This window comes from Tupaia chinensis, unplaced genomic scaffold, assembly GCF_000334495.1.
Source record: "Tupaia chinensis unplaced genomic scaffold, TupChi_1.0 Scaffold000248_1, whole genome shotgun sequence".
Taxonomy (NCBI): domain Eukaryota; kingdom Metazoa; phylum Chordata; class Mammalia; order Scandentia; family Tupaiidae; genus Tupaia; species Tupaia belangeri.
The window spans coordinates 3,648,049-3,655,439 of record NW_006159726.1 but is presented as its reverse complement, the minus strand read 5'-3'; positions in this window follow the sequence as shown (position 1 = coordinate 3,655,439).

The window sequence follows — 7,391 nt, the reverse complement described above, 5'->3', positions numbered from 1 at the left end:
GTACTCAGCAAACTAGTTTGTGGTTCAGACTGAACCTCCCTACATGGTGAATTTACCACCCCTTAATCAACCGGAGCAGGAGCGTGCTTCCCATCCAGTGGTGACATTAGCGCAAGAGGCTTCTAAATGGCTGTAAAATGTGTTGCTATGGCAATGGAGCCTTCCTCGTCCTCTGGAATGGAAGTCCTTCACTTCTACCAGCAGTGATTCTCAGACTCAGTGTACCACAGAAAGAATCAATTGGGTGTTTAATAGAAATGCTGCCTCACAGACTTTACCCTTAATAATTCTGATTCAGAAAATTTGGGGGTGAACCTGCATTTATAACTATCTTTCCGGGTAATGACTAATTAGATGGCCCATAACTCCATTGTCAGAAAGTCTGTGTACAGCAACCAGATGTGGCCAAAGTTATGCCTTATAGAGTGGGCTGATTTTTGTCCCCATTGGATCAATATCCAGGGCCACTTCCTTCTTTTAGTTGCTGAAGAATTTACATTCGGCCTCTTTCGGGATCTTTATATGGATGTGTCTGCTACACATATGCTTTGAATTTACTCTCCGGTCTTTCAGGGTAAGAGTCCCCATCTCCAAAAACAAGGTCATCTGTTAGTAATTCTCTGCTTCAATTGGCAAATAACCTACCAAGGACACGCAATTGAAATTAGCATATGCATCCTGAGAGGTTTACAATTTCCTTCTGTCTGGCACTTCCTGGATAGCTCATCATGGTGTATCTACGGGCTGGAGAAGTAAATGGAGTTGCTACTAATTCTCTTTGAAAAGACCAGCATTTCACCTACCTGAGAAAGCAACTCCTGGGGCCTGCACTAGGACATTCATAAATTTCAGAGCTCTTTTGATACATTCTGCATCTTACATCTTTCAAGGAATAAGGATAAATCATGTTGGTTTATGGAAATAATGAACTCTTTGTTGAAAAAAGCAGTCAGTATCTTTGCAATGTGTATCATCCACCCTCCATTCTGGGTGTGCTTATATTTACTGGTTACTTTGTAAACTTCCAGAGAGGAAGGCAAAACTTGGGAGTGTCAGCATTGACTTAGATGAGCAAGTAAAGCTCCTCAGTCCTTACCATTGTGGAAAGCCTATTTCAGCCACCTCAGATAGAGGAATATCTTTTTATCGATTTATTTGTCAACCTCTTAGCTTCTCAAAGGATGTCCTAGATGATCCTCTTATCTATTTAATAATTGCTCATAAATTCAACTGAATATACTCAACATGCTATATTGAAAGCACCAACCATGCCTCAGGCATTGTGGTAGGTTCTATCTGAGAGATAAAAAATATTTCTTAAGTGTTTGAGCTTTACCTCCCCCCTCTCCTAAATGAGATGATTCAGATAGGACTTCTTAGGGCATGTAGCCAATATGCTTATTGAGAACCTAAAATTCAGATAGGACAGTGACAAGTGAGTACTTCTTTTTTAGTTCCCAGTGAGGACAGAGAACAGCTGATTCTATTTTCCATTTTTTTTTTTTGGAGAGGTTTTTGCTATAGGGTGCATGTGCTCGCCAGACAGACAGAGAGAGACAGAGAGAGAGAAAGCGTGAAATCCCCCCCCAGGGGGGATGGCCACACCACAATCCCTTCTCTTCCATTCTCCTCTTGGGATCTTGGACACGCACGCACATGTGCCTGGCATGAGTTTTAAGCCACCGGGTCTGGGACTCGAACCACAGTCAACTACATGGGAGTCCAGCGACATAGCCATTATGCTAACTGCTGGTCCCTCTATTTTCCATTTTATGAAGGAGAATTATCCTTCCGAGTCCCAAAAACTCTCACTAAAGTGCAATCAAAGAGAAAAGTAGAGACAAGACATTTGAGGGACACAGAAATTGAGGATTGTGTGTTGATGATAACATGTATGGTATCTTCAACTTCACTGGTGGGGTGTGTGTTCATGTTGAGTAAATTTATTTACAAGCTGCAGCGATGTACAATGATTAAATGTATAAAATAAAATAATAATAACAGTAATAATAATCAAAAGTTCTCTCAATCTTGGGACCAGCAGTTAGCATAATGGCTATGTCGCTGGATTCCCATGTAGTCGACCACAGTTCGAGTCCCAGACCCAGCGGCTTAAACTCATGCCAAGTGCATGTGCGTGCGTGAGACGATCCTGAGAGGAGAATGGAGAAGAAGGGATTGTGGCATGGCCATCCCCCCTGGGGGGTGATTTCTCACTTTCTGTCTCTCTGTCTCTCTCTGTCTGTCTGGCGAGCGCATGCGCCCTATAGCAAAAATCTCTCCAAAAGAAAAAAAAAATTCTCTCAATCTGAAATCTCTTTTTTAGTCTGAATAAGTTCAGATACCTTTGATCTCTTCTCTTTGGTCTGAGATTTTTCCCCAACCTTTATTGTTTTGGAACAAGTAAACTATATTGTAAACCAAGGCAAATTTCTGTATGGGAATCACATTGCTACTTAGAAATGAATTCACAGACACAAAATGCAAGTGGGTGGCATTGTGGAGAAGAGATGACGTCAGTGTAAGCTTCAGAGTTGTTTAAATCTCTTCTTGGCCAGTTAGCAGCTACTCTCTCTGGTCCTGTATATTAATGTCTTAGCCTCAGTTTTTTCTTCTGTGCAACGGGATAATAATAGCTTTTTGAGTAGGTCATTGTGATGATTCAATGATAAATTCAATATAAAGCACCTGGCATATAAATGTTGCTTCCTTTCTCAGTTTTCCTGATACCCAAAATAAGAACGTTTAAAGATGGAAATGCATTAAGGGAAGGCTATCAAGCAAAGGGAGTGTGGGGCTCAAATAACCTGGATCTTTGGTTATTCCTGGAGTTAGCTCTTGGTTCTGAGAAGATTTCAAATTAGCCTTCTAAAATATATGGGCTATTAAAAATAAGGGCATCTGGAGACCTAACCAAAGCCGTACTTTTGGATAGTTCCTTTATAGTTATGTCCACACATCACCCAACGCCACTCCCAAATCCTTTCTTTGATATAAAGAAAGTAGTGGAAATAAGGTAGTTGGTCAAATGTATTTGTTAAATCTGTAACAGGTGACTATGCAGTAATTCTTATTTAGAACCATGCCTAAGAATTACCTGGGAACTTTAAAAAATGATACATTCTGGTCCCATCTCAGACCTAGCAAATCCTATACTCTGGTCATGCGTAGTTGGCAGTAGAAAGGTCATCATCACATCAGTATCACCCACAGTCTGTTGTTTATATAAGGGCTCCCTCTTGCTGTTGTACATTCTATTGGTTTGGATAAGTGCAAAATGACATGTATCCACCATTACAGTATCACACAGAGTAGTTTCACTGCCCTAAAAATTCCTCTGTACTCCACCTATTCATCCCTCCGTGGGATGTTTAAGAGTAAAAATAAAATGGATCAGAGCACAACAAACAAAACTGACAGATTTTTCTGTTCTTCTTCCAGAACAAGCAGAAAAGAGTATAGGAAGCACTATTTTGAATTATGAGAGGTAAAAGTGTAAAACAATGTGTAGTTTTATTTTTTGATGTTTTAATCATATCTCTGTGGAAGTCTGCAACCAGAGCCTTCCAGCATCAGTCAAATGGAAATGTGATTCCCAGGGTTGCAGTGTCTGCAGAAAGGTTAGGCTTCTTTGTGTAAAAGATCATCTTACTCCTTGGGAAAGATCTTCAAACAATTGCTCAAAATATGGATTTATAATGGAGCTGGAAAGAAAGCCATCATTTTCACATTGATGGAAAGTGAGAAGATGGAGTTTTCAGAACACATTTAAACGAGTGGATGGAATTTTGAGCAATGTAAAAAAAAAAGTATAAAAATGATCTGGGGGACGGTATGCTACTACCTCACGGGAAATGAATATATGAAAGTCTAGCGGCATCCGAAAATTATATGGTTTGGTCAATTTGATTATCAGTGGGCGGATTATTCAGCTTGTTGATTATCTGCAACAAAATTTTTATCCCAGTATGGCTTCTTCAGCTTGCTTTGCCTGCAATTAGTTAGCATGTGCTTGGGGAATGCCAACCAATTCTAATATTAGCTCCAGGAAAACATAATCACCAAGGTAAATCTGAAGCTGCTGCAAGAATCAATGTGTCCTAAAGCTAGACGCCACTGGGTTTTATATTGGATGTGGCTTTTGGATTATTCAGGCTATAAAAATGCATATAATCAGGAATACAGTGAAATTTTCCCTGCCAGCATGTTGGACTTTCTTTTGATTATCTTCTTATGGCCCTGCTTTCCAATGGGCTACCTTTCTGCTCAAAACCCACCCAAGCTTCCTGAGTTGGGAGGCAGAGAGTTGGGATTTATGGGCAGGTATGTGTCCCTATGGTTTATGCCTGTGGTGAAACATACCACGAAGCACATTGGGCTCTCATCACTATTTTTTTATTTTTGAGAGAGAGTTTTTTTATTTATTTATTTTTACACTATAAGGTGTGTGTACTCACTGGAGAGATAGAGAGAGATGGAGAGAGAGAAAGTGAGAAATCACCCCCTAGGGGGGATGGCCACACTGAAATCCCTTCTCCACTCAGGATTTTGGGCTCACATACACATGCATCCAGCATCTGAGACTCAAACAGTGGTCGGCCATGTGGGAGTCCAGCACCTTAACCACTATGTCACCTGTTGGCTCCTATAGTTATTGTTCATTGCTATCATCAACTTCAGGTTAGGTCTCCAAATGCCCCATATGGGTCACAGGCAAAAAGGACTCTGTCCCCAGTAAATTGTATCCATGTGAATGAGTACAGAGTATGAATGGGGGTGATACTGAGTTGAAGTTTAGCTATAAACAGAAACAAGTGTAAACATAATTGAAATTCCTCAGGAAAATAGACAACCCAAACTGTCCTCAGGGCCCCAATCCCCCATGTTAGGATGAGGTTGAGAACAAAGAACACCCCAAATAACAGGGCCTTCAAAATCTGAGTTTTAAAAACATGTGTAAGGTCAATTTATTTCTTAAGTAGAAGATAGTTTTTTTTTTTTTTTTAGAGGTTTTTGCTATAGGGCATGTGCGTTTGCCAGCCAGACAGAGACAGAAAGACAGAAAGCAAGAAATCACCCCCCAGGGGGGATGGCCATGCTGCAATCCCTTCTCCTCCATTCTCCTCTCGGGATCTTGGGCACATAGGCACATGCGTCCGGTGTGAGTTTTAAGCCACCGGGTTCGGGACGCAAACCATGGTCGGCTACGTGGGAGTCCAGCGACATCGCCATTACGCTAACTGCTGGTCCTTTAAGCAGAAGATAGTTTTCTGAAGTTAACACAGTCATAGGCTCCTGTCATCTTAATGCTTATCTATGTTCCCCAGGTAGTCTTCCCCGAGATGGTTGCTCAAGCTCCAGTTCCTGCAACCACATTTTATCTGGCAGAAAAAAATGGAAGAGTCAAATGGGAGGTCCAGTCCCTATAAGAATCATTCCTGGAAGTTCCCTGGGACTCTTCAGCTTACACCACATCGACTGGAAGACTCAGTCACATGATCACATTTAGCTACAAGTGAAGCTGAGAGGTCTTTATTCTCAGTGGTTCTGTGCCCAGCTAAAAATCAGAGGCTTCTATTACTAAGAAAGGAGAGGAGAATGGATATCAAGAGATAATTAACTGTCTCTGTCACACACTGTTTACCTTTTATTAAAGACACAGCTAACAGACCTCCAGCAGAGATGGTATTGTATTATATTACGGTTGTCCTTGTTCTTCAGAGGAAGGGAAAAACCTGTTTTTTTTCATTGTGCCTTCTATTTCCCCTCCCCTCTTCTACCTTCCTTTCCCAGAACCTGACCTCAAGAACCAACTCTGGGCCCATACCACTATGTAGGACTTATCGGGATAAATGGTTAGTCTTTGAAAGAGAAAACAACAACCAAGTGTCTTGTCTAGCATAACTTTCATGATTATCTCTGCTATTTATTATCTTAGAGTTTTTTATTATTTTTCATTCAACAAACTTTTAAACTTTTAAATAAATAATTATTTTTATTGTGGTAAAATATACATAACATAAAATTTACCATATTTAACCATTTTAAGTGTACAAGTCAGTGACATGAATTACATTCACATTGTGCATCTATCACCACTGTTCATCTGCAGAATTTTTAATCATCGAAACAAATATTTCTTTAACTTCTTTTTTTTTTCCATGAGCAAGAGAGATACAGAAAGACAGAGACAGAGAGACGGTACTTACAAGAGGGTCTTCGTGCCACAATTCACTCCCAGGCCCAGCCAGCCTGAAATCATGGAGACATGCATGTCCCCAGAATACTCAGGGAGGTCCCTGGGTACAAACATGGAACTTTTCCATGTGGGTCAGCTTCACAGTGTTGCATTACTACTGCAGCATCATTTAGCATCCCCAACACACATTTTTTTTAGAGAAGTTTTACAACTCTGTAAGTTGTTGAAAACTAATGATAATGCACATTATTTTTACACATATGTTTTTAGTTTTTCTGTTGCTATAACTGAACACTACAAACTAATCTATAAAAAGTAAAAGTTTTATTCAGCTCATGATTCTGGAGGTCCAAGGTATAGGGGCCACGTTTGGTGAAGACCTTCTTGCTGATGGTGACGTTCTACAGAGCCCCAAAGTGGTGCATGGTATCACATGGTGAAAGGACCAGAGTCCGTGTCAGTTCTATTCTCTCTCCCTCTTTTTATAAAGCCACTAGTTCATTCCTGGAGGCCCTACCCTGGTGATTATATAATCCTAATTACACCCCTAAAGCCCCACTCTTTTTTTTTTTAAAGTTTATTCATTTATTTCACAACAGGACCCTCAGTTTTAGTTGACCTAGGTTGCAGGTGTGTGTGTATGCCTGGTTTGCTCAGGGGTTCCCAGGACCTTTCCCATGTGGGTCCAGTTGTATCACCACTGCACCACCACCTGGATAATCAAAGGTCCCATTTTTAATGCCACAGTTGGATTAAGTTTCTACCCTCTTAATACTGTCACAAAAGCAATCAAAATTCAACACATAAACTTTTAGGGGACACGTTTAAACCACAGCACAGAATAGGAATTAAAATTAGTTGTGTCTGGTGGAAATCAATTGATTTTTGATCTATTTTGCATCAACTTATAATTTCATTTCAGCATTCCTTATCTGTTTATTGATGTGTGGTGCTTTGGGTTCTCCTTTGAACAGATTGTAACATCTATACATCATCAGTGAGCTAAATATTGGGTCATCAGAAAAGTCATGATGCATTTTTTTTCATTGAAAACTATGCCATGACTTTTCTGATGACCCAATAATATCTTTTTTTTTTTTTGAGAGGTTTTTGCTATAGGGCACGTGCCTGCCAGACAGACAGAGAGAGACAGAGAGACAGAAAGTGAGAAATCACCCCCCAGGGGGGATGG